This window comes from Schistocerca americana, chromosome 3 (genome assembly GCF_021461395.2).
Source record: "Schistocerca americana isolate TAMUIC-IGC-003095 chromosome 3, iqSchAmer2.1, whole genome shotgun sequence".
Classification (NCBI taxonomy): Eukaryota; Metazoa; Arthropoda; class Insecta; order Orthoptera; family Acrididae; genus Schistocerca; species Schistocerca americana.
In genome coordinates this window covers 952,025,891-952,049,502 of record NC_060121.1, presented here as the reverse complement: position 1 = coordinate 952,049,502, position 23,612 = coordinate 952,025,891, and positions in this window count along the sequence as shown.

Below are 23,612 nucleotides of genomic sequence, written 5' to 3'. Positions count from 1 at the left end.
TCTCCCAATGAATCTCAACCTGGTACCCGCCTTACCAACAATTAGTTTTATATGATCATTCCACTTCAAATCGTTCCGTACGCATACTCCCAGATATTTTACAGAAGTAACTGCTACCAGTGTTTGTTCCGCTATCATATAATCATACAATAAAGGATCCTTCTTTCTATGTATTCGTAATACATTACATTTGTCTATGTTAAGGGTCAGTTGCCACTCCCTGCACCAAGTGCCTATCCGCTGCAGATCTTCCTGTATTTCGCTACAATTTTCTAATGCAGCAACTTCTCTGTATACTACACCATCATCCGCGAAAAGCCGCATGGAACTTCCGACACTATCACTGATCAGCATTTTCCATCGATACCTGCATGAATATCAGTTTGTGATCAATTTACATAACTCCTTCGTGGTAGGTCATCTTTTCTTCTTTTGTCTCAGATTGTTTCATGTGTGAGTATTCTGTGACTGTTTCTTTAACATTTGCGGTCAAATCGCGTTTCCTATTGCATACAGGTATAAAGATTAATACTGCACAGCTTAATACTTCAGAGCTTATCTAACTACTCCTGATAGTAGGTTTCTTTCACTTTTATTTTTTTAAATAAAGCAATGGCTAAATAGCCACCAATAGAAATAAACGCAGCAGTCAAATCTGAGTAGAGTACCACTGATAAACTGAACAAGGGTTTTCAAACTAAGTTTCTGATGTGTCTGACACTTCATGTTTACGATCATCTTGTACCCATTTTGACTTATGTTTACTGCACGTACGGGCTTCTAATGCGAAAATCAATCTAAAGTTGAATTTCTAGCTGTCTAACTTGTAGAGTGACTTCATTTTAACAGTATTCTTGCAATGAACGAAAGACTACCACCGGCGTTACCTATGACTGAGGCTAGGTGATAACTACATTTCGTATCCCTAAACATTATTATATCTAGTGTACGAGTCCACTGACATCAGTTGGGACCTTTGTTTTCTCACGATACACGTTTCTTGAGTTTTGCAAAGTACATTGTTTTACGTTTCTCAGCCTTTAAAACAACTTGGCAATTTTAACACCACTTTGACATCTTATCGAGATTTGACTGAATATTTGTGCAGCTTTTCTTAAGCTACTATGGCTAACTATACCTACTGTAAAAACGTCCTACACTGCTATAAATATTCCCGGCAGCTCATTAACATACGCTGCGTACAAGGGCCTCAAATTTACTGCCCTGGGGCATGCCTGAAGCTTCTGCTTCTTCCGATGACTCTCCATCCAAGATAACCAGCTGCGTCCAACATACCATGAATTATTCAATGCACTAGCGTCAATCTGTGTAAATTAACACATGTCCGCACTGTACTTTTTTTTTACTTTATGGCCAGAGTTACAATTTCTTAAAATTGTTATTAATTTTTATACATTATTTAAAAACATCTTTCTATGCATTGTACATTCACGTGCTTCTAAGAAGGCATACTCGTCATGAATAACGCACTTAAATGGTTCAGTTATCATGTAGGATATGTACAGAAAGTGTTGCTATGGAGTGTTCATAAACAAACATTTGTAAATAATCCATTTTATTCATAAACCTAGAGTCCGTGGTAAGCCAGAGACTGCAATGTCTTTTAGATGGTCATATTTATAATTTACTAAAATCCTTATTCACTTGTTTTACGTATTGGCTCATTCGTGGAACCAAGGCTATTTCTAGCCTGTCGGCTTTGGTTTATAATCTTTCAAGCATTAATTATTTCATTGTCATTTGGTTATTTTCCTTTCCTACCACCTCCACAGTCGTCAATACCCTTAACGCTTTCCTCGTTATGTCCTCGCTGGAAAACCAGTCTCCTTTACTGGCCACTCACAAACCACACTTGGAATACTCGAACGAGAATCTGTCGTCTTCATGGCCACGTCTGACCATACTTTGACAGGTTATGGCTGGGCAGGTCGGTCGTCAGTGTTGCTTGCTAGGCAGTGTAAAGTAGTGTTGATGAAACCACTAGCTAATACGAACATCATGATTAAAAAATCGGGCGTTCGGGATATTCAGTCTACTTGCAGAAAAGCGTTTAAAATTTGATTAACTCAGCTTTTTATTTATATTGAAACAAAGAAAATGGTTATCAAGTCCGTATTTAATGTGGTGAAACCTTATCACTGAAAGTTCGCTGTCTGTATAACAAATATTCACTCGAAAAAGCAGCCAGAACTTTAGCAAGTCCGACCCGACTAATTTTCACGTTCTACTAATCACAGACCCACAACTATTCGCGAGTTAAACATTCGGTCGTTTCAGCGGTCTTCTTTGTAAGAAGTGCTCGCTAAAATATTCCATACAGAGCACGAAACACGCCACAGGTGTTGTTACTACGACCAGAAATTTCACACGATCATATCTCTCAAACTATTTAACATAGAAACACCAAACTTTCATAAAAATGTTCATACCTCCAGTCGCTTCAGTCACGATATGTTCGAACCGAATTAGCTCACTATTTCCTCATCTTACAGAGTTTTTTTTTTTTTTTTTTTTTTTTTTTTTTTTTGTAAGGAGCGCTCTAACATCGTGTTGTCCGTAGGCCGGCTAGCAAGCGACTCTCTCGAGGTACTCTCCTCCTTGCACACTCCTCTATTCATGCGGGAACAGCTTAATTCTGACTGGCTGTTGATCTCAACGACCGATACGAATGTTCCTTCCTCATCATTCTCGAAGCAAATCTTCCCTTATGCAATCACAAATTTGATGGTAATTAATGTCAGCAAAACTTCAATTTCTTGTATTACGTTTATTCAAAATAAGCAAAGTGCGAAATATTCTTCAAATTGATAAATAAACTTATTCAGCCTCTAATAACCATTCTGGCTGCTTTTATACAAAAGAATCTTCTCATAGACATACGTCACCTGAATCATGGTTGCAACATAACATTTCCACCCTTCGTTTGTACAAAGTCTTACATAAAATGAAATATTAAATTTTAACGTATGTCCCACACACACTCTCTCAATCATTCTCCGCACTCACGCAACAAAAAATAATCAAATAATAATTTTGACCAATTTTTTGATTTACGTAATGCAAAGTGATTAAAGTTTTAAAAAGAAATTCTAATTAACTGATTTTTATGCACTGACAACTTTGTAATGGCATTAGATGATAATGAAAGTCAATCTGTTAATGTCCCTAACTTGGTTTCAAAAAACAAGCGTAGGTTTTAGGACTTTTAGGTAATTCTCTTTATCTCCGGAACCATAACAAATTAAAATCTGAAATTCTGACAGCATCATTCCACTGATAACAAAAGGCTGTGTACAAAATATGAACAAAATCGGATAATAACTAATATGGATTATTTAGATTCGTAGAGGGTATGAATCTTCATATCAACTGAATGTTACACTATGCACTTCTGACGACAGGCAGCGTTAGGTGTGCTGTGAGAAGTGCAAAAGTAAATAAATAAATAAATACTCCATCCTACAGCCACCGTACTAGATGACTGCGTACCTTACTGCAACTAATGTTGTCTCGTAATAAAGTGATGTGTAACACACCCCCTACGAGCCTAAAATTACTTTAAACTGCATTAGGTTCATACAATGGAAGTATTATTGCTGTATTCTTTAATAAATTTAGTATCGGACTCTTAATGAAAATTGTTCGTAATTACAATTTTTTCAAATGAACGAAATATCAAAAATACATTGCCCTTCTTATGATGTTACATGAGATTTAAAATTCTTGCACTTGATAGCGAATAATAAAACTGATTTACATTAACAAATATTCCAGTTTTGCTCGAAATTAAATTTTATTTTAAACAATCACTTTAAAAATTTCGATATCGTTTTGAAATTAAATAAACTACTTAATGTTCCTTACAATGGCTATGTTAGCGTTCATGAAATCTAGTATAGTATTATACGAAAGATTCAACTTAATTAGCGTTATTCCACAAAATTGTGTAGCGTAATAGCATTAGCTTTAATCATCGCTGTGGATGAAATGTTTCTTTCGTTATATTATTACTATGAAATTTTCTTCACTTACTCTTTACCTTCTCGCTTTAGGTAGTGCCTTTTTTGCGTACTTTAGCAAGAAAACACTTACTTTCTGTAGCAGCACTTGGGTAGAACATTTTTCTTTCTCATATTTACACTTCAGTTGTTTTAATGGCACTTCACTGTGATACAACGTCCAGTCATCTGTCCTAGAAGTAGTTTCTTAGAGTGTTATACCAAGTGTCTTAAAATTTCATAGCTTCAAGATACAGTACGTCTAAGCCACCATACTCAATTTCTGCACCCTAACTTTACGCATGTACACGCATCATATTTCGTATTTTTGTTCGAAAATCTAAAGGGGAAACTTTGCGAGGAACCTTCCAGAATTTTAGTGTACTCAAAATTTACTGCTTGTTTTCATAAAACTCTTTTCCAAGATTACTCAATATTCATTGAAATCAACATATTTCATGAAATAGCCTTATACAGTACTAACTATTTTCAGTAAAGAGTGAATTAACCATTATTCAAAAATAACCACATTACCCTAATTGTCACTATTACTTTACTCTTTTTCAAAAATTCATAATATGCAGTTTACAGCGGGAGAACTAAGCGAGTTCCTGCTGAAAGCCATACTCATTACTATGCAATCGAGCCAAAAAAAAACTTTTCCTTGTTTTTCAAAAAGTTACAAAAATTTTGTTTAACTTTTCTTTTCAGAAAAAATATTTACCTTACAGTTACTACTAAATATCTCATGACTTTACATAAAACAACCTCTATACACAGAGAACGCAAAATTATTGGAAATGTTGAAAATATTTATGCCAATATTTATGCTCAAATAAACATCAGATAAATAATCTGTTTACTTACTTCTACTAGGCACTTTCCTTGTGCCTCTTGCCACAAACATCTTCCAACATCATTTTTACATGTTCTGGAAATGGCCTAGAAACCTCATATTAAGGAGTCACACTATATTATTTTTTCAGTATATCTTTTTACATCAGTTTCAATCCACGTTCATTCATATTAGTTTTTAGTAATCATTTACCTCGAAAAATATCTTTCTTTTACGAGTTCTCATGTTTTCAGATGGCATTCTCTCTCTATGTACGTTTTATATACATTATTTACTACGATAGGGAAGAAGGATAGAAAACAACAAAAATGTTCCAAATGATGAAGAGTTTGGTTGACAATACGAAACGAAAAGGAAATTATATGGCCAACAACTCAGGATGCCTGGTGTTCGTCATACACCTGACAATGCTAAGAATGCGTATCCCCTGAAGCCTATTAACTACTATTGTATCCATCATCCTCCTGTATGTACTTATTCAAATCAATGATATTTCACAATCCCAGAAGTTTGTGCGACTAGACATATTCTAGTTTATATTCATTGGCATGAGGCTTGGCCACAAATCTAAAGGGTCCCACATACTCATCTGTAAACTCCTTGGTTTCTGCAGTAAGCTTTTTTGATTTTCTCTTGGTTTTCACCAGCACTAAATCACCTACTTGGAAACTTGTAGGAAATGCTCTCGCATCATGTCTTCCTTTTCTTTTCAGAGCCTATTTTCGAATATTTGCCCATGCTGTCCTCTTTTTCTGCTCAATGGCCATTTCAGTAAGATTGGAAAATTCAACTAAGTCAAAAAATAAGTTATTTGGTCTGATTCCACACATTAACTCTACAGGTGCAAAACCATTTGCTTCATGTTTCAGGTGATAAATCACCTCTTCAAAATATTCTAAGTAGTTGGCCCATGCTGAGTGCTCCTTGTAACAATACGTCCTAAAGAGACGATTTTGTTCTTTCATTACTCTTTCGCACATATTTCCCTGGGGAAAATAGACTGAAATCTTTATATGCTCTATATTCCTTTTGTTTAGACATTCCCCAAACCTCTTGGACAGAAACTGTGATCTATTATCTGATAGTATGGCTTTCGGCACCCCAATGTATACAAAACAATCTATCTCTAGTTCACTAACAATTTCTTTGGAGTTTGCCTTTTTTGTAGAATAAAATCTAAAACACTTCGTAAATCTATCTATGAGTACAAAGACATATTAACAAGCCCCCTTGAAACAGTTAAAGGGCCAAAAAGGTCAACAGCTACGAGATCTATTTTGAGGTTGTCCCTCTGCGATCCTATCATTTGCTCGTACCTTCTTACATCTGTCACAAGATTCCAGCCTTTTCTGTACCCTGTGCCACATATCATCGAAAATTACTATCTCATTCAATTTCGCAATACATTTTCTGGCTCCATAATGCCCATATTTCCTAAGCACATAATCGATCAGCAAGTCCACATGTTGTTCTGGCGAACATGTGCGCCATTTTTCCTCATTGTTCTTTCTTCGCTTCAATAGTATCTCCCGATGTATTTTGTAATATTCTGCTATTTTCTGACTCCTCCTAATCTGGATGACATAGCCGGCTTTTTACCAGTTTAATATTTTTTATCTTGATTTGGTTCCCGCCTGAGGTTCTTACAAATGCGTTTAAGCGGTCCTTCTTGCTCTAATTGTACTGTTGCCAGCAAAGCATCACTCCATTCCCGTTGTCCTAAAGGATCTACTTTCTGTCCGTTTTCTTTCACATTCCTAGAGAATACATCGGCTACATTGTTCTCTGTTATATCAAATGTTCTCTGTTATATCAAACTGCTGGATATACGAGGGCGATCCACAAAGTACATTACGTTTTGGAATTATAAATAAAGTATTGGAAATTTTTTTTATTATATACAGATGAAAGCCACACTTAAATACTACTTTTCTACATAGTTGCCATTTAAATTAAGGCACTTATCGTAGCGATGGATGAGCTTGGAAATTCCTTCGTCGTAAAATTCGGCAGCCTGCACCTTCAACCACGTGGTTGCCTCTTCTTTTGGGACAGAAAAGGTGTGATTTTTGTGGATTTCCTAGAAAGAGGCACTACAATAAACTCTCAAAGGTATTGCCAAACTCCGCACAACCTCAGAAGAGCAATACAAAACAAGCACAGGGGAAAGTTGGGCTCAAAGATCTTGCTGATTCACGACAACGTCCGGGCCCACACGGCAAATGCCACTCGTGAAGTTCTCGAATCTTTTAAGTGGGAGTTGTTTCCTCATCCACCGTACAGTCCCGACCTGGCACCGAGCGACTTCCACTTATTCCCAGCAATGAAGAAGTGGTTGGCTATGCAGCGTTTTGATGACGGCGCACGGCTTCAAGAAGAGGTAACCACGTGGTTGAAGGCGCAGGCGGCCAAATTTTACGACAAAGGAATTTCCAAGCTCATCCATCGCTACGATAAGTGCCTTAATTTAAATGGAAACTGTGTAGAAAAGTAGTATTTAAGTGTGGCTTTCATCTGTATATAATTAAAAAAAATTTCCAATACTTCATTTATTTTTAATTCCAAAACGTAATGTACTTTGTGGATAGCCCTCGTATATTCACCACCTCCTCAGTCTTCCGTGTTTCAGTTGGCATGTCTGCAAATATGTTAAGGCCGATGTTCACTGTAAACTATTACTTTGTGGTCTAATAGGTAATTTTCAAATTTCTGTAGCTCAAATATAATTGCTAGAGTATCCAGCTCCGAAATGCCATAGTTCTTGTCCATCTGTTGCAATCATTGACTAGCAAACGCGATCGATTTGTGAACTTGGTTTTCTCTTTCTGTTTCAATTTGGAACAGTTCCACCCCTAGACCAGAACCACATGCAACTGGTCCAAGACAGAAAGGCTTGGCTGAGTCACGATGATTTAAGATCTGACTACTTAGCGGCGCCTCTTAAGTTCTTCAAAGGCCCTCTGACACTCATTTGTCCATCTAAACGGTACACTGTTCTTTATTAGTTCTCTGAGACAAGGTGCATTGAATATCTGTCCAGGCACAAATTTTCGAAAGAATCCAAAAAGGCCAAACATATCTTTTAATTCCTTTCGGGCAGTAGGTGCTAAATAATTCCTGATGGCTCTAATTTTTTCAAGATCGGGCATAATTTCTTTCCCACTAACTATATGTCCCAGGAATTTTATTTCTTTCCTCATAATCTCCGTCTTGTCTAATTAGAGTTTCATTACACCCCTTTCTATTGATTCTAAAATCTTATACAACAAAGTGCAGTGTTTTTCCCATGTGGGAGTTGAAATCTACCAACGCCTTCATAATCTGTAATTCTTTTTAATAACTGATCACATAGCACTTTGGACATTGCCCTAACAAGTGCACAAACGCTGATGTTTAACCCATAAGCGCACAACCTTGTACTGATAGCACCTCCCATCGAATAAGAAAGCTATATATTTCCTAGATTCTTTCGCTAAGGGTAGGTTCCAGTAACCACAAGTTACGTCCATCGATGTGAAAAATTTTGCACCTTTAAATTTTTGCAGTAATTCTTCTATATTTTCAGGCCCCTGACTACCTCGCAATATAATTTTGTTCAAAGCTCTAGCGTCCAAAACGAACCTAATCGAATCCTCTTTCTTTAGGCTCCACAACCGATGGGTTGTTATACACACTAATTCGCTTTTCTATAATGTCCCATTTAAGTATTTTCTGAATTATATCTCTCACAGATTCTTTACGTACTTCCGCAACAGCGAATGGCTTTCGGAAGAAATGTGGATCTTCTTTTACAGTTAGATAAAATTCGTAATCTCGAATTAGTCCTGGCTGGTCAGGAAACGCTTCCTGATGCCTGCTCAAAATTTGTTTTACCTCATTCTCTTGTGTTTCTGTCAAACCCGATAATCCTTGTACTTCTTCGTTAATTCTTATTCGGATGTTTTCTACCCCAGAAGGATCTACTTCCTTGCTTTCGGAATGTTCATTATACCCCACAATATCATCTTCCTTCTGCAGTAACGTATAGGATTGTCACTTTGCTCGTCTGATTCATATTGCCTCCTACCAATACAAGGAATAGCTACTATTCTTCTCTGCACCGCAATGACAGTTTCATTACGTCCAAAATCCACTTTCCCTTTATACTTTTGTAAGAAATCTGCTCCCACCAGCATTTCCACGCCTAAGCGAATTATTATCAGAAAATCCTGGTCCAACTGTACATCACCGATCCTGAGAAGCAGCATAACTTTATGTTTTACTACTTTCTTACTTTTCCCTGTGGCATCAATAATATTTATGCCATTTACAGGCATTATAGCCACATCCTTACTAGCAGGGAGAGCATGCACAAGACCATGTGACACTGCACGTAAATCGGAACCACTATCCACTAAACAAGGAAACTTGTCATTAAAAATAGTAACTTGTATTATAGCCTGTCCTGCAGTTTCCTCTCTTTCAGAATCAGGTTCGTCTAACGAATCTTGCTCTTCAGCACGTCTAGTGAATCCTACACCTTCTGCGGAAATTATGCATATATTCACGGAGTCTTCTTCCTCTTTAACTGTGGCAGCTTTAATTAGTCAGTCCACTACTGACAAATCAAAACACTTCTCCACAAACTCTCCTTCTTTATAATAATATTGGATTCTGCAACCCTTCCTATTGTGTTGTAAGAATTATCAAAATAACCCCCTGCTTCCTCCACTTCTGTTCCTTCTTCGTCACTATCAGACACTACTCCTTCTAATCTGCGTAAAACTTCCTCAGTTCTATATTCTTCCTCAGGTACCTCTAATACCGTTTCCTCTTTTGTAGTGCTAATTCCACAGTTCACTGTAAGCTTCTCACCTGCATTGCCGTGCTTATTCACATTAACATGCTGTTGTGAATCGTTATTTTCTAATAGCTGTTCCTCATTAACGTGGTTCCTGAATTAGCTATTATTTCCTTTTCTACCGCAAGAATCTACTACACTTCCCTCAAAAACACATATTTTAACAGCATCTCTTTTCTCTGCAACGTCTGTCTCTACTATACCAAACTCAAGACGTTCATCAGTCCGCAGCTCGTGGTCGTGCGGTAGCGTTCTCGCTTCCCACGCTCGGGTTCCCGGGCTCGATTCCCGGCGGGGTCAGGGATTTTCTTTGCCTCATGATGACTGGGTGTTGTGTGATGTCCTTAGGTTAGTTAGGTTTAAGTAGTTCTAAGTTCTAGGGGACTGATGACCATAGATGTTAAGTCCCATAGTGCTCAGAGCCATTCAAGACGTTCAGGTGATGGCTGCCTTACAAAAGGTTTTGCTAGAGGACTTAACCTATGCTGCTGCAGCCTGCAAACGCTAGCATCATTACAGACTGCCATTAGTTTTCCCCCCTCTCCTACCCGGTCATTGCCACTGATATTTCTTTCGGCTAGCTGTCTACACCACTCCGCCAAGTTAGCGGACTGCTGCTGTCTATGTTCAACCTTTCAGTCTCTGTCATAATGTCTACTTCCAGCTGGACCCTCTCGCCCTCGGTGCCTGCCTCCCTAATTACTTAATCCTTACACACCTATTCTATTTACATGTGCCTCGGCTCTGTTTTCATTTTTCCTAACGAAAGGCCTACAATCCCTCCTAACACCCTTCTCCTTCTTCAGAAGATTTTCTACTTTCTCAAGATAATAAATAAATTTATCAGTATCATACCTAGGTGCCAAAGTTATCTCATTACGCCAGTACACAGGCAACTTATTCTCTACTCCCATAATGATTTGTTCTGTCTCCACTTCAGAGGTCAAATATGACAAAGCTGTGACCCATTTTTGCAGAAACTTCGTAATAGTACCTTTCTTCAGGTCATGTTTTTCACCTGACCAGAATTTGTTCAAAACTTCCATCTGCTTTCGATTGCCCCAATATTCCTCAACAAGTGTCTGTTTAAAATACTCTATCTTGTAATATTTATCTACTGCCCAATTTCCCCACACACTAGCTTCACTCATCAAATTTGACTCTATGAAACGAACTTTTAGCTTATTATTCCATGATTTTGGCAAAAGTCCTCAAAATCACCCCAAAATTCTTTAGGATGTACATTTTTACTTGGATCAAATCGCAAAGACTGGCGATGTGTCACATATGTAATTTCTGAGGATTTTACAACACCATTAGATATTACATAGTCACAATCTAGGATCTCCGCAGCCCGGTACTATCATATTGGTTATTCCCTTTGAGTGGCCAATTGTCAGAACATCTTCAAATGGACAAAACCTCAAAGAGTGAATATCACCTGAGACTGTGTGTGTTAAGTATGGCTCTTCAAAGTCCTTAAGTATAACATCTGTTATTTTCATCCTCGTCACTACCACTACTACTACTATTATCTTTATCGTAACCACTACTGCCACTTTCCATCTTTCTTTTCGCTCCCTTCTCCGATACCACCAGCCTGTCTTTCACCTTTAGCCCACAGACGCTTGAGTCAGTCACGACCTTGGACACACCTGTAAATATGTCTTCCCCCGCGAAATCCAGCTTTTGTCCCTCTTCCGGCCAGCAGGTAGACGGAGCGCGCTCGGTCCTACAGGCGGCCACAATGGGACGGACCGGTTCCGGCGGCGGGCTCTTTGTGGCCCACGCGAACGCTCAGTCGCTAACGGCTCACTTCGACGAGTTCTGTGACCTGTTCTGCCAATCGCTGTTCCATATTATCCTCGTCTCTGAACCTTGGTTGAAACCAAACATTTCTTCCGACGCTATCCGAATCACTGGTTACTCTCTCCTAAGGGCAGATCGCGAAACACGACGCGGGGGTGGTGTGGGTGCCTATATTCGCTCTGATCTGAGACCTACTATACTATGCACATCGGATGCAAAGGGCGAAGGAGAAGCAGAGTTCTTGTTTTTCGAAATAAATACATCAAATCAGAAACTGCTAATTGGAGTAATCTATAAACCTCCAAACGTCGGTGCTATGTCCTCCTTTCAGTCTGCCCTGTCCTCGCTCGTGACACTGTATGAACACGTAATCATTATGGGCGACACAAACATCGACTTACAGTTAAAATCTCCCTCTGCAGAAAAACTTAGGAGACTGTTCCACTCCAATGATATGAGTTTAGCACCGCTGGACCCAACTCATCACACGCCACACAGCCATACACTCATAGATATAATAGCAACAAAGCGACCAGATAAAATAATTCGTGCCAATCAGACATCCGCTCTAGGACTCTCTGCTCATGACGTGATTTTCTTAAATTACTCAGTACATACTACCAAAGAAAAATCTCACCTGGTAACCTACAGAAACCTAAAAAATGTTAACCATGACGCTCTTCAAAAGGATTGCTCAGACATCCCTTGGCATGATATAAGCAATGAACCGACTTTAGACGGAAAAATTCGGGAATTATGTCGCAAAATTATTGCACTGTATGATAAACATGCTCTTCAACGCACTGTCAAGGTAAAGAGAGCTCCCGCTCCGTGGCTCACCACTGCATTACGCCAGTTAATGAATGAACGTGATGCTGCACATAGGGCCTTCAAGCGTAACCCAACTCCCGAGGCGTACGAAGGTTATAGGAAACTCCGAAATAGAACCAAGCAAAGCGTGAGGAATGCCAAAATCAGACATGCCCGCTCTGTCGTATGCGGCATATCAAAACCTGCCGCACTGTGGAAAAAGCTGCGCAGTTTCGGTATAGGGAAGTGAAGATCTGACGCTGTTTATCAAGCGTCTGCAGAAGAATTAAACGATTTCTTCTCAACAGCCGTAAACTGCCACGCAGCGACAAATTACCAGCCCCAAGATATCAATCTCTCGAGAGACAAGTTTTTCCTAAAACATGTCACTACCGGCACAGTACACAAGGCAATTATGAGAATCTCTTCCGAGGCAGTAGGAAATGATGGAGTGAGCATTGGCAAGATTAAGAACGTCGTAAACACTATTACTCCAGTTATCACAGACATCTTCAACCAGTCTCTTGTCAGTAGTACATATCCTACAGAGTGGAAGCAAAGCTTAATTCAACCTATACCCAAGACTGACAATCCTAAGTCGCCAGGTGACTACAGGCCGATCAGCATACTTCCTGCAATATCTAAAGCCCTAGAACACATCGTCCATGAACAGCTGACAGATTACCTCAAAACTCATAACATCCACGACAAATATCAGTCAGGTTTTCGAAAGCACCATAGTACAGCAACTGCATTAATCAAAGTAACTGATGACATTAAACATGCTATGGACAGACGTGAAGCTACCATCCTAACACTGCTTGACTTTAGCAAGGCTTTTGATACAGTTGACTTTGATATATTACTAATTAAAATGAAGCAGTTGAATTTCTCAAACAGCGCAATACACTGGTTCGACAGCTATCTCAAAAACAGAAGTCAACAAGTCATTTGTGGGTCGGAAAAGTCATCATGGAAAAACGTGCGCTCTGGAGTTCCCCAAGGCTCCGTCCTTGGTCCATTACTCTTCTCACTGTACATTAATGATATTTCTTCAGTGATTCACTCCTGCAACTACCATCTATATGCCGACGACATCCAACTGTACATAAGTGCAAGCCCCAAGAACATTGCTGACGCAGTAGCGAGTATGAACGCAGATCTTTGCTCTGTTTCTCGATGGGCACAGAACCTAGGTCTGAAACTAAACCCCAAGAAATCCCAGGTCATACTTATATCTCATCCAAAGTTAATCAGTCGGTACTTTCGCGAAACAGTCCCTCAAATACTCCTCAATGGTACCCAACTACCATACCAAAAAACAGTAAAAGACCTTGGAATAATCTTGGATGAACACCTAAACTGGGAAGAACAAACAGTCACAGCTTGCCGGAAATCGCTCTCCTCCCTACATGCAATTCAAAAGTTTAGAAAAATATTTCCATCCCATGTTAAACAAAAATTAGTCCAAACACTAGTCTTGCCTAATCTTTACTACTGTGATGTAGTTCAACATGGCACAAATAATGAAAATTCGAGATGCCTCGAGCTAGTGATGAATGCTTGTGTTAGATACGTATGCAACATACGGTTGTATGATCATATCAGTCCTTCATACTCCCAGCTAGGTTGGATACGCCCACATAAGGCACGCGATCTCCACACGATGTGCTTACTTCATCGATTTCTTAGCCACTGGTGCCCCCAATACTTATCTTCTCACATTAAACGCCTATCATCATTCCACAACCGCAATACCAGATCGGATACGTCTAGCATCTTGGCTGTACCTTTACATAACACAAAATCTTTCTCCGTGTCATTCTCCATCTCAGCCATACGACTATGGAACGCGCTCCCCTGTGATCTGCGTCTTATCCAAAACCACTCAACATTCAAGAGGGAACTTAAGACTTACATATTAGGGACGGTATAGCCACCATTGTTGTGCCCCCCCCCCCCTCATCTTTTTCTTTCTCCTCTCCATCATAGCTTCGAATTTTACCATTCTATTTCTCTTCCTCTAACCTATCTACCTCTTCTATATCTCTTTCACCCCATTCCATCGTCTTATGTCTCTGCTTGATGAGAATAACTTACAAGCTGCAAGAATATAACGAGAAAATTCCCAACTAGCAATAGGACTGACACTCATATAAGAAAAATATGTTTACTTTCATATACATAGTCATTATTATTATTATTATCATTATTATTTTTATTTTTATTATTCTTGATTGTTATAATTATTTTTTGATTGTTATAATTATCATTGTACTACTTTTATAATCTCTATTTTTTTCTTTAACATTAATACTGTATAACATGTTATATGTCCTAATTTTCTGTAGACACTGAAATTTGTTGAATCTGAGTATGCCTGGTTAGGTGTAAGAGATGGCCTGAAGGCCCTAATCTTGCCAGGTAAAATAAATGCATAAATAAATAAATAAATACTGTTAGTAACACTTTTTTCTACTCTTTTCAGTCTACCATCATGGTTACACAGTTGTTCACCTTTTTCTTTTTTTGGTCATCGGTCTACTGACTGGTTTGATGCGGCCCGCCACAAATTCCTTTCCTGTGCTAACCTCTTCATCTCAGAGTAGCACTTGCAACCTACGTCCTCAATTATTTGCTTGACGTATTCCAATCTCTGTCTTCCTCTACAGTTTTTGCCCTATACTGCTCCCTCTAGTACCATGGAAGTCATTCCCTCATGTCTTAGCAGATGTCCTATCATCCTGTCTCTTCTCATTATCAGTGTTTTCCACATGTTCCTTTCCTCTCCGATTCTGCGTAGAACCTCCTCATTCCTTACCTTATCAGTCCCCTAATTTTCAATATTCGTCTATAGCACCACATCTCAAGTGCTTCGATTCTCTTCTGTTCCGGTTTTCCCACAGTCCATGTTTCACTACCATACAATGGTGTACTCCAGACTTACAACCTGAGAAATTTCTTCCTCAAATTAAGGCCGGTATTTGATATTAGTAGACTTCTCTTGGCCAGAAATGCCTTTTTTGCCATAGCGAGTCTGCTTTTGATGTCCTCCTTGCTCCGTCTGTCATTGGTTATGTTACTGCCTAGGAAGCAGAATTCCTTAACTTCATTGACTTCGTGACCATCAATCCTGATGCTACGTTTCTCGCTGTTCTCATTTCTACTACTTCTCATTACCTTCGTCGTTCTCCGATTTACTCTCAAACCATACTGTGTACTCATTAGACTGTTCATTCCGTTCAGCAGATCATTTAATTCTTCTTCACTTTCACTCAGGATAGCAATGTCATCAGCGAATCGTATTTTGTATTTTAATTTCACTCCTGAACCTTTTTTTTTATTTCCATCATTGATTCCTCGATGTACAGATTGAAGAGTAGGGGCGAAAGGCTACAGCCTTGTCTTACACCCTTCTTAATTGGAGCACTTCATTCTTGATCGTCCACTCTTATTATTCCCTCTTGGTTGTTGTACACATTGTATATGAGCCGTCTCTCCCTATAGCTTACCCCTACTTTTTTCAGAATCTGGAACAGCTTGCACCATTTTATATTGTCGAACGCTTTTTCCAGGTCGACAAATCCTATGAAAGTGTCTTGAGTTTTCTTTAGCCTTGCTTCCATTATTAGCCGTAACGTCAGAATTGCCTCTTTCGTCCCTTTACTTTTCCTAAAGCCAAACTGATCGTCACTTAGCGCATTCTCAGTTTTCTTTTCCATTCTTCTGTATATTATTCTTGTAAGCAGCTTCGATGCATGAGCTGTTAAGCTGATTGTGCGATAATTCTCGCACTTGTCAGCTCTTGCCGTCTTCGGAATTGTGTGGATGGTGCTTTTCCGAAAGTCAGATGGTATGTCGCCAGACTCATATATTCTACACACCAACGTGAGTAGTCGTTTTGTTGCCACTTCCCCCAATGATTTTAGAAATTCTGATGGAATGTTATCTATCCCTTCTGCCTTATTTGACCGTAAGCCCTCCAAAGCTCTTTTAAATTCCGATTCTAATACTGGATCCCCTATCTCTTCTAAATCGACTACTGTTTCTTCTTCTATCACATTAGACAAATCTTCACCCTCGTAGAGGCTTTTAATGTATTCTTTCCACCTATCTGCTCTCTCCTCTGCATTTAACAGTGGAATTCCCGTTGCACTCTTAATGTTACCACCGTTGCTTTTAATGTCACCAAAGGTTGTTTTGATTTTCCTGTATGCTGAGTCTGTCCTTCCGACAATTATATCTTTTTCGATGTTTATTTATTTATTTATTTATTGTTCCTGGGACCAAATTAAGGAGAAGTCTCCATGGTCATGGAACGAGTCAATACATGAAATTATAACACAATATTAGAAACAGATGAAATGAAATATAAAAAAACATATTCAGGTGACAAGTCGTAAGTTTAAATGAAGAAAATCAACAATGTAACAGTGGAATTTGTTTAATTTTTTAGCTCTTCCAGGAGCTCCTTGACAGAATAGAAGGAGTGAGCCATGAGGAAACTCTTCAGTTTGGACTTAAAAGAGTTTGGGCTACTGCTAAGATTTTTGAGTTCTTGTGGTAGCTTATTGAAAATGGATGCAGCAGAATACTGCACTCCTTTCTGCACAAGAGTCAAGGAAGTGCATTCTACATGCAGATTTGATTTCTGCCTAGTATTAACTGAGTGAAAGCTGCTAACTCTTGGGAATAGGCTAATATTGCTAACAACAAACTACATTAAAGAAAATATATACTGTGAGGGCAATGTCAGAATTCCCAGATTTTTGAATAAGAGTCGACAAGAGGTTCTCGAACTTACAGCACATATAGCTCGAACAGCTCGTTTTTGAGCCAAAAATACCCTTTTTGAATCAGAAGAATAACCCCAAAAAAATAATACCATACGACATAAGCGTATGAAAATATGCGAAGTAGACTACTTTTCGTGTTGAAGTGTCACTTATTTCAGATACTGTTCTAATGGTAAATAAAGCAGCATTTAGCTTCTGAACAAGATCCTGGACATGGGCTTTCCACAACAGCTTACCATCTATCCGAACGCCTAGGAACTTGAACTGTTCCGTCCCGCTTATAATATGCCTATTCTGTCTGATCAAAATATCGGTTCTTGTTGAATTGTGAGTTAGAAACTGTAAAAACTGAGTCTTACTGTGATTTAGCATCAAATTATTTTCCACAAGCCACGAACTTATTTCATGAACTACATTATTTGTTACTGTTTCAATATTACACACAAGATCCTTCACTATCAAGATGGTGTCATCAGCAAACAGAAATATTTTTGAGCCACCTGTAATACTAGAAGGCATATCATGTATATAAATAAGAAACAGCAGTGGCCCCAGCACCGACCCTTGGGGAATGCCCCACTTAACAGTGCCCCATTGGGACTGAACATCACTACCATTCTCAATATTGCTGAGAATTACCCTCTGCTTTCTGTTCTTAAAGTAAGAGGCGAACCAATTGTAAGCTACTCCCCTTACTCCATAATGGTCCAACTTTTACAGTAATATTTTGTGGTCAACACAATCAAAAGCCTTCGTTAAATCAAAGAAAACACCTAGCGTTCGCAACCTTTTATTTAATCCGTCCAAAACCTCACAGAGAAAAGAGAATATAGCATTTTCAGTTGTTAAACCATTTCTAAAACCAAACTGAACATTTGACAGCAAATTATGTGAATTTAAATGCTCCAGTAACCTTGTATATACAACCTTCTCGATAACTTTAGCAAACAGCGATGGCATAGAAATAGGTCTAAAATTGTCAACATTATCAATGTCTCGCTTTTTATAAAGTGGCTTCACTACCGAGTACTTTAATCGGTCAGGAAACCGACCACTCCTAAAGGAAAAGTTACAGATATGGCTGAGAACTGGGCTAACATACGTAGAACAATACTACAGTTTTCTGCTAGATACCCCGTCATATCCATGAGAGTTCTTGGTCTTTAGTGATTTAATTATTAACTCAATCTCCCTCTTGTCAGTATCATGGAGGAGCATTTCAGGTAACAGTCTCGGAACACTTTTTTCTAAGAGCGCTATTTGATTCCCTGTTGGGACTAGGTTTCTATTTAGTTCACCTGCTATATTCAGAAAGTGATTATTAAATACTGTACATATGTGCGACTTATAACACGGACATTCCCACTACGCACTGATGCTATATCCTCAACCTGTCTCTGCAGACCAGCAACTTCCTTTACGACTGACCATATAGTTTTAATTTTATGTTGAGACTTAGCTATTCTATCTGCATACCACATACTTTTTGCCTTCCTAATAACATTTTTAAGCACCTTACAATACTGTTTGTAATGGGCTGCTGCATTTAGATTTTGACTGTTTCTAACGTTTTGATATAATTGCCACTTTGTTCTACAAGATATTCTTATCCCTCTAGTCAGCCACCCAGGCTGCCTGTTTGTGCTAGTTCCCTGTTTTAAACGTTCTAACGGAAAGCAACTTTCAAAGAGCATGAGAAAAGTCTTGAGAAAAGTATTATGTTTATCGTCTACTGTATCAGCGCTATAAACATCTAGCCACTCTTGTTCCTTTATAAGGTTTACAAAGGTCTCTACAGCAACTGGATCAGCTTTCCTGAACAGCTGATGACTATATTTAACACGTGTTGCAGCACAAAAATCTTTTAAAGTTAAATTTGTGCATCATGATCTGAAAGGCCATTCACCTTTTTGGTAACAGAATGCCCTTATAGTAATGATGAATGAACAAAAATGTTGTCTATGGTTGTTCTACTGTTCCCTTGCACTCTCGTTGGAAAGAATACGGTTTGCATAAGATTATATGAATTAAGGAGGTCTACTAGCATCCTTTTCCTTGCACAATCACTCATACAATTAATGTTGAAGTCACCACATATAACTAACTTTTTGTATTTCCTATAAAGTGAACCAAGAACCTCCACTGTCTTCATATTTTTCCTGCAGCCATTCCGTCTTATCTTCCCTGCACTTCCTATTTATTTTATTCCTCAGCGACTTGTATTTCTGCATTCCTGACTTTCCCGGAACATGTTTGTACTTCCTCCTTTCATCAATCAACTGAAGTATTTCTTCTGTTACCCGTGGTTTCTTCGCAGCTACCTTCTTTGTACCTACGTTTTCCTTCCCAACTTCTGTGATGGCCCTTTTTAGAGATGTCTGTTCCTCTTCAACTGTACTGCCTACTGCGCTATTCCTCATTGCCGTATCTTTAGCGTTAGAGAACTTCAAACGTATCTCGTCATTCCGTAGTACTTCCGTATCCCACTTCTTTGCGTATTGATTCTTCCTGACTAATGTCTTGAACTTCAGCCTACTCTTCATCACTACTATATTGTGATCTGAGTCTATATCTGCTCCTGGGTACGCCTTACAATCCAATATCTGATTTCGGAATCTCTGTGTGACCATGATGTAATCTAATTGAACTATTCCCGTATCTCCCAGCCTTTTCCAAGTATACCTCCTCCTCTTGTGATTCTTGAACAGGGTATTCGCTATTACTAGCTGAAACTTGTTACAGAACTCAATTTGTCTTTCTCCTCTTTCATTCCTTGTCCCAAGCCCATATTCTCCTGTAACCTTTTCTTCTTCTCCTTCCCCTACAACTGCATTCCAGTCGCCCATGACTATTAGATTTTCGTCCCCCTTTACATACTGCATTACCCTTTCAATATCCTCATACACTTTCTCTATCTGTTCATCTTCAGCTTGCGACGTCGGCATGTATACCTAAACTATCGTTGTCGGTGTTGGTCTGCTGTCGATTCTGATTAGAACAACCCGGTCACTGAACTGTTCACAGTAACACACCGTCTGCCCTACCTTCCTATTCATAACGAATCCTACACCTGTTCTACCATTTTCTGCTGCTGGTGATATTACCCGATACTCATCTGACCAGAAATCCTTTTCTTCCTTCCACTTCACTTCACTGACCCCTACTATATCTAGATTGAGCCTTTGCATTTCCCTTTTCAGATTTTCTAGTTTCCCTACCGCGTTCAAGCTTATGACATTCCACGCCCCGACTCGTAGAACGTTATCCTTTCGTAGATTATGCAATCTTTTTCTCATGGTAACCTCCCCCTTGGCAGTCCCCTCCCGTAGATCCGAATGGGGGACTATTCCGGAATCTTTTACCAATGGAGAGATCGTCATGACACTTCTTCAATTACAGGCCACATGTCCTGTGGATATACGTTACGTGTTTTTAATGCAGTGGTTTCCATTGCCTTCTGCATCCTCATGTCGTTGATCATTGCTGATTCTTCCGCCTTTAGGGGCAATTTCCCACCCCTAGGACAAGAGAGTGCCCTGAATCTCTATCCGCTCCTCCGCCCTCTTTGACAAGGCCGTTGGCAGAATGAGGCTGACTTCTTATGCCGGAAGTCTTGGGCCGCCAATGCTGATTATTTATCAAAATTTAGGCAGTGGCGGGGATCGAACCCGGGACCGTAGACGTTTTGATTATGAATGAAAGACGCTACCCCTAGACCACGGGTACACTCCCACCTACGCCTGTACTAAACTGAGTTATGTTAGTTACCAGGTTAGTAAATTGAGCAGCCACTTGCACACTAAATTTCTCACACACATCCTTCCTTTCCTTGATTTGATTTCCCATTGTAGTGTTACTATCCTCACATTGTCTCTCCACATTATTTACTTGTTGCTGCATTTTATTTAAATCTACATTTATTTGTTCGCCTAACTGTTTTCTGTCATCAGCAACTTGCTTAATCTGAGATAGCAATTCATTTTTTACTGTTACAACAGCTTTATTACATTCTTGTTTAACTTTACTAATTTCACTTTTTACACTATCAATAAACAAAGTCATATCGTTTTTCGATGAATCTCTTAACACTTGATTAACTTCAGAAACCAATCCATCAACTTCAATATGTAACCCATTTATTTCAGTGTGCAACCCAATTATCTCAGAACTTAAAGAATTCTTTATGTCAGAATCAATTTCCTTCATTTTAGTTTTAATATCAGGGCTTAGTGATATTTTAATTTCGGAACCCAGTACATTCATTTAGATATTGATATCGCCCATATGTTTCAAAATATTTTCTAACATTTCTGAAACAATATTTTTCTGCTCACAAGCAATTGACAATGGTTCCTGTTTTATCTCTGTAACAGTAACTGGTCTAAACTTCACATTAACCTCAGACTCTGCTTCACATTTTTTCCTCAGGAATAGAAATAGGTGTGGAGTTTTCAACCTTCGATTCCCTTTTTAGGTTTTGAACACGAAACGGTGTAAACGTAACATCGGTGTCCATCATGTTCGGTCCATTGTCTGTCCCATTTAGCTTGCATTGAATCTAGCAATCCACTATCATTTGCTTGTGATGCATCGAAACAAAATTCACCAGCCGCTGCATCATCTGCATGTATTAATTTCTCCAAATCTACATCCACATTCTCGTCTACTATAGCAGGGTTATTGTGGCGGGGTGGTGTCGGTCGTCTGTGTTGTTGTTAACGCTATAGTTCAGTCCGCATACCTCGACAGGATTCTTGCCGATGTCCCTTCACTTTGTAGTAGCAGATATGTGCTCGTGAGTATAAAGCAGCGCTTATGAAACCAGTACCTAATACCTACCACATAGAGGCCGCGTAATTCTAGTTGAAAATCAGTTCCTGAAAGATCATGATTAAAAAATCGGGCGTCCGGGATATTCAGTCTACTTGCACAAAACCGTTTAAAATTGGATTAATTCTGTTTTTTTATTGATACTGAATCACATGAAATGGCTATCAAGTTCGTATTTAATATGGTGAAACCTTATCATTGAAAGTTCACTGTCTGTATAACAAATATTCACTCGAAACAGCAGCCAGAATTTAAGAAAGTTCGGCCCGACTAATTTTCGCGTTCTACCAGTCACACACCCACAAATGTTCGCGAGTTAAACATTTTGTCGTTTCAGTGGTCTTCTTCGTAAGAAGTGCTCGCCAAAATAATCCGTACACAGCACGAAACACGCCACGGGTGTTGTTACTACGACCAGAAGGTACACACGCTCATATCTCTCAAACTATTTCATTTAGAAATACCAAACTTTCATTAAAATGTTCGTAACTTCAGTCGCTTCAGTCACGATATGCTCGAACCGAAATTAGCTCACTATTTCCTCATCTTACAGAGTATTTTTAAGGAGCGATCTAACATCGTGCTATCCGTAGGCCGGCTAGCAAGCCGGCTGCGGTGGTCTAGCAGTTCTAGGCGCTCAGTCCGGAACCGCGCGATTGCTACGGTCGCAGGTTCGAATCCTACCTTGGGCATGGATGTGTGTGATGTCCTTAGGTTAGATAGGTTTAACTAGTTCTAAGTTCTAGGGGACTGATGACCACACATGTTAAGTCCCATAGTGCTCAGAGTCATTTGAACCATTTGAACCGGCTAGCAAGCGACTCTCTCGAGATACTCTCCTCCCTGCACACTCTTCCATTCACGCGGGAACAGCTTGTTTCTGATTGGCTGTTGATCTAAACGACCGATAAGAACGTTCCTTCCTGATCATTCTCGCGGCAAATCTTGCCTTATCTCGTCAGTAATTTGATAGTAATTAATGTCAGAAGAACTTCAATTTCTTGTATTATGTTTATTCAAAATAAGCAAAGTGCGAAATATTCTTCAAACTGATAAATAAACTTATTCAGCCTCTAATCGCCATTCTGGCTGCTTTTATACAAAAGCATCCTCACACAGACATACGTCACCTGAATCATGGTTGCAACATAACCTTCCCACCCTTCGTTTGTACAAGGTTTGACGTAAAATGAAATATTAAATTTTAACGCATGCCCCACATACACTCTCTCAATCATTCTCACACGCTCACACAACAAAATGTAATCAAATAATAATTTTGACCGATTTCTGTATCACGTGATGCAATTCCAATTAATTTATTTTTATACACTGACAACTTTTTAATGGCTTCATATGATAATGAAAGTCAATCTGTTAGTGTTCCTAACTTTGTTTTAAAAAGCAAGCGTAGGTTTTAGGACTTTTTGGTAATCCTATTTGTCTCAGGAACTATAATAAATAAAAGTCTGAAATTCTGACAGCATTATTCTATTAATAACAAAAGGCTGTGTACCAAATATGTACAAAATCGGATAATAACTAATATGGATTATTTAGATTCGTACTGGGTATGAATCCTCGTGTCGACTGAATGTTTCGCTATGCAGTTCTCATGGCATGCAGTTTCGGCTGTGTTGTGAGAAGAGCGG